At 38.0% G+C, this 9,128-nt stretch overlaps 1 protein-coding gene across 1 annotated transcript in view; it reads left to right on the forward strand.

Moving 5' to 3' along the window:
- The window catches only part of APOO (apolipoprotein O), a 55,471-nt gene extending 52,623 nt beyond the window's left edge, over positions 1–2,848 (forward strand). The window contains exon 9 of the mRNA XM_043896146.1: positions 2,807–2,848. The gene's annotated coding sequence lies outside the window, so the exon portion shown is untranslated. The remainder of the gene's footprint in view (positions 1–2,806) is intronic.
- Positions 2,849–9,128: the final 6,280 nt, after the last annotated feature.

Raw genomic sequence — 9,128 nt, forward strand, 5'->3', positions numbered from 1 at the left:
AATTTAAGTATGTATCTTCAGATAGTAGGATTATAGATGATTTTTATACTTTTTCTTCTATATAACTTTATGTATTTTTAAATTTTTGCAATGAATATGAATTTTCTTTTATAATAGAAATTTGTTTTAAAAAAAATCAGTGTTACATTTATTGTAAGTCATGGCTACTATTTAAAACTCATGAAAGCTCTGGGTTTGAGGTTTTTCTTTCTCACGTTGTCCCCATATTTTTGGAGACCCAGAGAGTCATATAATCTTAGAATTTGAAAAGAAGTATTTGGTATAAACCCCAGCCTCAAGCAAAATTCTCTGTGGCTCTGTGTGTTCCCATTTTTTACCTCCACTGATAGGAAAGGCACCCCATGGGGCAGCCATCTTTGGGCAGTTCTAATTTTTAGGAAGCTGTTTCTTTTACTAGGCAAAAATATGTCTCCTTATAACTCCTACACAGTGATCTGATCTTGCTTTAGCGGTCACAGAAAATAAATTCAGATCCTCTTTCACATCCTAGCCCTTCACATAGAAACCCTAAGTCAGCATTTCTCACATTTTGTGATACAGATTACCTGGGAGATTGTTGAAAAGCAGAGGCTTAAGCCCCACCCCAGAATTGGCATCTTTGGAGAGTAGGGCCAGATGTGTATCTGGGTGACTAGTGGGTAAGCAGCCAAGAAGTCACACATGTTTATCAGAGATTTGACACTGGATATGATTATGTTTCTCTCTAGGGACAATGAGTCACAGAATATAGGGAAACTGTGTACATATTCCTTTCATTTCAAAAATGTTCCATGCCAGAGTTCAGCTTATTGTATATACAACCTTGATTTCATTTTTTAAAGTTGTTTATTGAAAATGTAGTTTTTAATTATAAAAATGATGCATATTTGCTGTAAAGAATTGTTTTTAGATGAATGTTTTGAAAGCTTGTTTTGTCTTCCATTCCTTTCCCAGAGGTAATTTCTGTTAATAGTTTGGTATATTATTCCAAACTTTTTTCTCTATGTGTAACACACACACACACACACACACACACACACATCCAAATATACTTTTGGGTTTTTGATAGAATGAGATCATATTCCTTGTACTGTTTTGCAAGTACACTGAAAGCTCCATGCAGGCACATATTGCAATTTTATTATCACACCTAGAGAAATTAACACTAATTCTTTAATACCATTTCATATTGAGTATGCAGATTCCCCTGATCGTCTCATTAATAACTTTTTACAGTTGTTTTGGTTTTTTGAGTTAAGATCATAACAAGATCTGCCCATTGCATTTGACTGATGAGTCTCTTAAGTCTCTTTCATTTTTTTTTACAAAGATATAAACTATGTTTTCAGATATTTTAAGTCCCTCTTAAGCTGTAATAGTTCCTTCTCCCTCATTTTTCTCTTATCATTTATTTGTTGAAAAACCAGGCTTATTTGTCTTTCAGAAATTTCCCATGTTCTGGCAGTGGCTGAGTGTATCCATTTAGTGTCATTCTGTTTTATCTCTTGGTTCCTCTCCTCTCTGCATTTCCCATAAACTGACTGTTGGATTTGAAGGCTTAATCAGATTTAGGTTCAATTTTTTTGGTAAGAATACTTTGTAGACACTGCTATGTTTAGTTATGCTGAATGAATTAACTTGCTTTTTTGAAATGAATTGTTATTGAAGTAGAGTTGCTCTCCAGTGTTGCCTTAGTTTCTGCTGTACAGCATAGTGAATCAGCTATCAATGACAGGGCTTCCCTGGTAGCCCAGATGGTAAAGAATCTGCCTGCAGTGCAGGAGACCCAGGTTCAGTCCCTGGGTCAGGAAGATCTCCTGGAGAAGGGAATGGCAACCCACTCCAGTATTCTTGCCTGGAGGTCACCACAGAGCATTGAGTAGAGTTCTCTGTGCTATACAGTAGGTTCTCATTAGTTATCTATTTTAGACAATAACTTGCTTTTTCTGGGTCACTGAATATATTGTGTACATTTTTCCCTGTTGGTACTTATTCCTCCTTTAGCTGCTTAATAATTTCCTAGTATGGACTGCCATGATCTATTAAAATGTTATTGATATAGATTGTTGGTAGTTTGAAGTTGTTTTTTTTTAACAATGCAGTAAATCTATTGAATTCTTAGAGGAGTTCAAAACATATTAATAAACTGAGATAGAAAAGGTAAACTAGTAGTTTACATGTTTAAAAATGTTTAGTTTTATTTTAAAAGATCAAGGAAGTAGTCACTGGCCTCTAAAATTTTTATAAATCTCTAATTGCTGAGTAGATTCATTACATATTAGGAGAAAGGCAATCTGAAGAAGAGTTGGCTTGTCTTTGCTGTATCTTTGGATTTGATGTGTGTTTCATTCGAGAAAAGAATGATGGGGTCATGTGAGGAAAGGTATGTGTAGTACTAGCTGTGATATCATCATGCTTTCCCCCAGCAGATGGATGGAAATATAGTTGTTTGATTTTCAGAAGGGGAGGAATGTAGTGTGTGCTGTACCATTTAAGTATTTATTTTTAGTTTATTCACATATCCGTCTGGTTAATTTATCTCAGATACACAGCCAGTCGAGAATCTGCATATAGTATTGGAAATAAAAGGTAAACCAAAATCCTTTCTGGTTTTTAGTGTACTCATTTATAAAATGGGAATAATTACAGTTTTCACCAGCTCATTGTGATGTCGTGTAATGGTAATATATGTATTTGATGTGACTTTCTCTATTTAAACCTAAGAAGTTTTAAAAATGCAAACTCTTAGAGCTGTTTTTATCTGGGAGGACACTGTATTTATGTTTTTATTTTCTTTTAATTATAGGTAAACATTGGAAACTCCATATGGTAAACCAGTATTTCTACAGAAAAATGGCAGAGAAGTCAGTATTGAATGTAGTAAATTGGCATTCTTCTGGAAAAACTCTCCTAGGCATCTTTGTTATCTTGGGTGATGCCATACTCCAAGTGGACTAATCTGAAATTCTTCCACCTAGAGATAATGTATAAGCCTTAGAACTCCTCATTCTCATGTTGCTATTTATGTACATAATTAAAGATCTAAGTTAAAAAAATTGTCCTTTTTTTTTCCTGATATTATTTGAGTGACAGTTTAAGTGTACCTGATGTCCCTTCCCTGTGTGTATATATGGTATGTGTCTGAGTGTACATGTATGTGTGTGCATGTTATGTGTGTGTGTGTGTGTGTGTGTGTGTTAAGGAAAACCACCCACTCTTCTTAGCATCAGCTGGCAGTCTCCAAAGATTGCATTAAGAAGAGTGGCTCTAGGGGACATAGGTTCGATCCCTGTTCAGGGAACTAAGATCCCACATGCTGTGGAGCAACTCAGCCTGCTAGCCACAACCATAGAGCCCATGCGCTCTGGAGCCTGAGCCTGTTCAACACAACTAGCGAGAAGCCCGAGCACCATGAAGAGCCTGCATGCCACGGCTAAGATCCAATGTGATCAAAAATAGGTAACAAACATTTTTTTTTTTTAATAAAAAAAGAAGAGTGGCTCTGAAGCTGAGACATCATGCTTCTATCACCAGCCCAAGGAACAAAACTTGTAAGTAATAGTTTGCCTGACTAATGAGAAGACATACAAAAGAAAACAATGACCATGACCCCTTGTTTTGTGCCATTGCCTCCCAGCTTGTATAGATCTTCCAGTTCTTGACTCCCAGTGGGAGACATGTAATGCAGTAATCTCTGTCCTCTGCCGGTGGAGGAATGGTATGTGATTGTGTGTGTTGGTTCTCTGTATGTAGGCCTTGTGTTTGCCTTTGTGACCTCTTAATGCACAGCTCATTGAACTCCATCTTCCCAGTGCTGGTGGGAATGGCAGGAGTCTCTTTTGACTTGTCAGCCAGCCAGGAAGGATGGCGGGGGAAACTATATGAAGGAGAATTGAGACTTTCCAAATTTCAATCAGACTTAAAAATTACAAGTCACCTTTGTTTTCTTGCAGCATCAATCTAATTCCTAAATTGTTGATCTTCGAGAACTGATAGCAGCTGGTAAGATAGCAATACACAAATGGAACATGCACATGTTAATATTAAATACAATCGATAGAACCAAGATGCCAGGAATGTGCCAGCATTGTTACTGGATTAATGAGCCAAAGCATATTTGTCTCTAGAATAATCCCCCAAGTGACCCAGAAATCTTTTATTTCCTTTTATACTGAAATACATTTGTCTTACCATATCAATCAACCAAATATATTAAAGCTATGCCTAAATTGTCTCATTATAAACATACTATTACTGTTTCAGGATTTTCCCATTGTCTTGGCTTCATACATCACCTCCAGAAAGTAGAGAATCCACAGGTTTCCTTGTTCTTGATATAGAGAAGTTGAAGGGGTGGCCCCTACCACAGTGTGCTTGGGACATCTTCAATCAAAAGGTATTTCGGTGCCTCCTAACTGGAAGGTATTTACTTCCATTTTGAACACTTTGATCCCATTGAAACATTACTTTGAAACTTATTAACTCCTCCAAGGAGTGGAGGATGGAAGTAGGTCTCACAGAGCCAGTGCCCAGTAGTTTCTGGTCCATATTTAGGATAACAAGGGAATCACCTCTCACCCACAGTAACTCAGTTGCTTTTATACTATCATCTTTTCCTTTCATGGTTGTTTGGATTTAATGCTGCCTTTGTTTGTATTTAATAATTTTTACCTGCCTTTCATGAACTTTGAACTGTAGGGTATATAAAATTTGCATATTATAATATGTTGTATTTGCCTAGCTCTTAATACTCTTATAGTGGGCGTCCCAGGTGGTGCTAGTAGTAAAGAACCTGCCTGCCAATGCAGGAGATGTAAGAGGCGTGGGTTCAATCCCTGGGTCAGGAAGATCCCCTGGAGGAGGGCATGGCAACCCACTCCAGTATTCTTGCCTAGAGAATCCCATGGAAAGAGAAGCCTGGTAGGCTACAGTCCATGGGGTCACAATGAGTTGGACATGACTGAGCGACTAACACTTTAACTTCACTTTATACTTTTCAGAGTACCATTTTGTATCTTTCCTTTTTGGCTTATTTCCTTACCTCAGTGCATTTGTACTCTGTTTTTTTTTTTATCCTGAGTTAATATTCTCTATTTACAGTTACACTTTTTATTCTGTTTCTTATAACCCTTTTTTTCTTATAAGACTGACTCTTGGGGACTTCCTTGGCAGACCAGTGGTTAAAACTTCATGCCTCTACTGCAGTGGGTGCAGGTCCAATCCCTAATCAGGGTACTAAGATCCCACATGCTGCTCAGCATGGCCAAAAAAAAAAAAAAAAACACAAGACTGACTCTCAGTGCAATTTATCTGTAACTTAATCAGGGTAGTTAGTTCTGTTGGATAACTTTAATGCTTTGGAGGAAGCTTCTTTACCACACCGTGTGACCTAAGCTTCTCTGAAGAGATAAATGTGGCATGCTCTGTTCTGTGATAATATGTCCTGAGAAAGATTGCTATGTCAAAAATCAAGATTTAAAAGCAGTTTCAGTGGGGGAAAAAAGAGACTAGTGATACTAGAGAATGCCTTCATCAGTCTTATCACCCGTGTCACACCTTGGGACAAAGTTACAGTAATAGTAGGAGAAGAATCAAGGCCAGCTGAGAGACCACCCACCCAGGCTGTGGAGTAGCAGGTGCCTGGGCCGCTGGGTCAGCAGCTTTTGTGCTAAGTGCGGGGCTGGATTCCAGCCCAGTGGTGGCCCACGTGATGCAAATGGATCAGTGGCATTCCCTAATGGATCAGTGGCATTATATCTAAATGGCCCAAAGAAAATTCAAAATGTATGTATAATGCCTGTGTTCACATATAAAAATAGAAAAATGCAACTTACTTGTGGTTAAATGGCAAATCTGTGACATCACATCACTTTGCCAACAAAGGTCCATATAGTCAAAGCTATAGTTTTTCCAGTAGTCGAGTATGGATGTGAGAGTTGATCCATAAAGAAGGCTGAGCACTGAAGCATTGCTGCTTTTGAGCTGTGATGCTGGAGAAGACTCTTGAGAGTCCCTTGGACAACAAGATCAAACCAGTCAATCCTAAAGGAAATCAACCCTGAATATTAACTGGAAGGACTGAAGCTGAAGCTCCAGTACTTTGGCCACCTGAAGAGTCGACTCGTTAGAAGAGACCCTGATGCTTGGCAAGATGGAAGGCAAAAGAAGGGGGTGGCAGAGGACGAGATGGTTAGATAGCATTACCTACTCAATCGACATGGATTTGAGCAAACTCTGGGAGATAGTGGAGGACAGAGTAGCCTGGCATGCTGCAGTCTATGGGGTTGCAGAGTTGGACACGACTTAGTAGCTATACAACAACAACAAAAATGATAGTTAAAATGAGGCCAAGTAATGAGTAATAATGATTTTCATTAGTTTAAAAATAAAATTCTGGGACTTTCGTGGTAGTCCAGTGGCTAAGACTCTGCACTCCCAATGCAGGGGGCCTGGGTTCAATCCCTGGTCAGGGAACTAGATCCCACATGCCACAACTAAGACCCAGTGAAGCCAAATAAATAAATAAAAATATTTTAAAAATAAAAGAACATTTGAGTTCAACAACAAAAAAAAGATTTTTCCTCATTTTTCTGTCTTGATGAACACACTTTGCACTTACATTTTGAAAAAGACTGGGTGTTTAGAGGGACATTTTTCTTTATGACCAGTATTATTCATGATAATTTAAATGAGCTGAGGGATCTACTGTGAGTCTAAGTTTTCACTTTTTAATTTGTTGATGGAATTTTTAAGTTAATGGAAAAACCACTGTCAGAGGGACCAGCAGTACATTTGTGCAATGAACCCTCATCCGAGGTTTAATTTTAATTTAAAAGTCAGTATTTGCAATGATGTTTTGTTCACCACTGAAAGAAACGCTTGAGATTTTGGTATTCACCTTGTCCACTTCCTGTCTGATGTTTTGTTTCCCTTCTGATAGGTTCAGATTTCAAGTCAATAATTAGCCAGCACATAGTTCTAAGGGTATGGTTAGGTCAAACTCCAAACATAACCGAAGTTCAGGCTTATTTATGAAATGATAGCAAGCAAATTTCTCAGGAGAAGAAAAGTTTGTTTTCATAAACAAGTGTTTCACTGTTTCACATTTTGTTCAATGCTGAGTCACCTGTATTTCACATTTGAGGGCCTTTATCTTCTTAATCAGCTCTACAGCTTCGTTGTTCATCTTTAGCTATGACTCTTGAAGGCAAAAAAAAAAGTGAAGGAAGTGACTGTGTTTCCTGCCAACCCTCCCACCTGTGAAGTAGTCTTCACACTCAGCACTGGCAGGGTCAGTCCAGTCAGAGTTACTCTTTATCCTCTCAGATACACGCTGAAGGTACACTGAAGAGTCCTTTCAGTGCTGGCCTGTCTTGGGAGTGTACAAGACAGGTGGAAGAAAAGGCAAGAGGCAAAGATGGAGGAAAATATAGGATGCAAAGGCTACTTACGATCAAAAGTAAAGTCATATGCTTATTTGGCGCAGTACTGGGATTTTGTTAGTGGCTACAAATCTGAGTGTGGTTGGAGGAATGATTTTATATGCTTTTGTTCACTACAGGGAAAATAGCAGCTTTTAAAGATCAACCATCTCATTTGTCTTCCATAGCTCTTCTAAATTATGAAAAAACAGCTTTTAGGTAATGATAGAGTCTGAACACATACATTACTTTCTCTGGAAACCCCAGGAAGATGAGAGGAAAGGGGTTGTTAAGATGGCACTAGTGCCCTAGGAAAGGGTAGGGAGAGGCAGACAATACAACTTCTGTTTTTTTTTTACAGCAGACTTAGTGAACTGTTCAGCTTTTGAAACCCTGTACCTACATAACATTGACATAAAGAAAAATAATGAAAACACTTACAAACAAATTCTAAGAAAAGGAAGGGCGTTAATATTAAAAGTCTCATGTTTACTTTGTACATTTTGGTTTCATGTGTCCAGTGGGGCCCCTCCTGTAATGAATGCATTGTGATACATTTCTCCCCATTTTTTAAAGTTTGAGAAGGTTATGGTGTGTCTTTGTCTTTATGGCATTTTGTGGTTGATATCTGTGATTCATTTTCTGAGTCCTTCATCAGGAATGCAACCCTCTATTGCAGCATTGATCAAAAAGGGGGCTGTGATGCACTGTGGGGCACGTTTTCCAGAATAGGAAATCCATTGTTTCCTTTCCTTAACTTTTGAGGATACCCATAGGCATTGGATTTGTTTCATTGTCACCTACCTGAGGGTATGTGTCCCTGTGTTTCCCTATGTTTCTGGCTTCCAAAACAGAGAAGATTGGACTGAGTACTCTGTAAAGACCTTCAATCCCTGTAACTTCCTCTTTAGATTTATTAAGAATCAGCTGAGTGCATGGTCTGGATATTTTGTTTTGATAAGGAGGAGAAATACAGTTTACAATTCAGATGCAAAGACAAAGCAAGTACACAAAACAATCAGAATAATTACAGAATAATAACAGCCTTATACCATATAGATTAACTGCCTTATAGACAGTGATTCTGTATATTGGTCTTGTGCAAAGAAGCACCCAAGGATATTTGTTTTTTAAAGAAGGAAGTCAAGTAATCAGAGGAAACAAGCCTGGTAAAACAGGACATTGAATGAGTGATTTTACTTTTACTGCATTAGGACCTAACTTGTGCTCTCTTTGTGTGATCACTATTTCTCCTTGGAACACCTTCCACAGTAAGTTCAGCAGGAGTTAGCCTGGGGTTGGGCTTTTGAGGCACCCTTGTTGTATTCTTCTAGCTTATTCCTTAATGTTATTGCACATGTGTTATTGCATATAGACAAGATTTAATGTCTTAATACTTTCAGTATGAATAAGAATTTAAATGTCTGGCTTAGAGTAATACCAGTTGAGATCCTGCAGGTTGTGCTTTAATGAATAGATATACTTAATTTGAAATTAGAAACTTCCCTGACAGTCCAGTGATTAAGACACCATGCTTCCTCTGCAGGGAACATGGGTTCATTCCCTAGTGAGGAAGCGAAGATCCTGCATGCTGCATGTGGCCAAAAAATAGAAAAAAATTAAAATTAATACCCATTTGCATAGTAAGGTATACCACTGTCCTTTAAAAATCTTTTTGCTTTTTTTTAATAGCATCCCGTTGTATGA

Source organism: Cervus elaphus, chromosome X, assembly GCF_910594005.1.
Source record: "Cervus elaphus chromosome X, mCerEla1.1, whole genome shotgun sequence".
In the NCBI taxonomy this organism is placed as follows: Eukaryota; Metazoa; Chordata; class Mammalia; order Artiodactyla; family Cervidae; genus Cervus; species Cervus elaphus.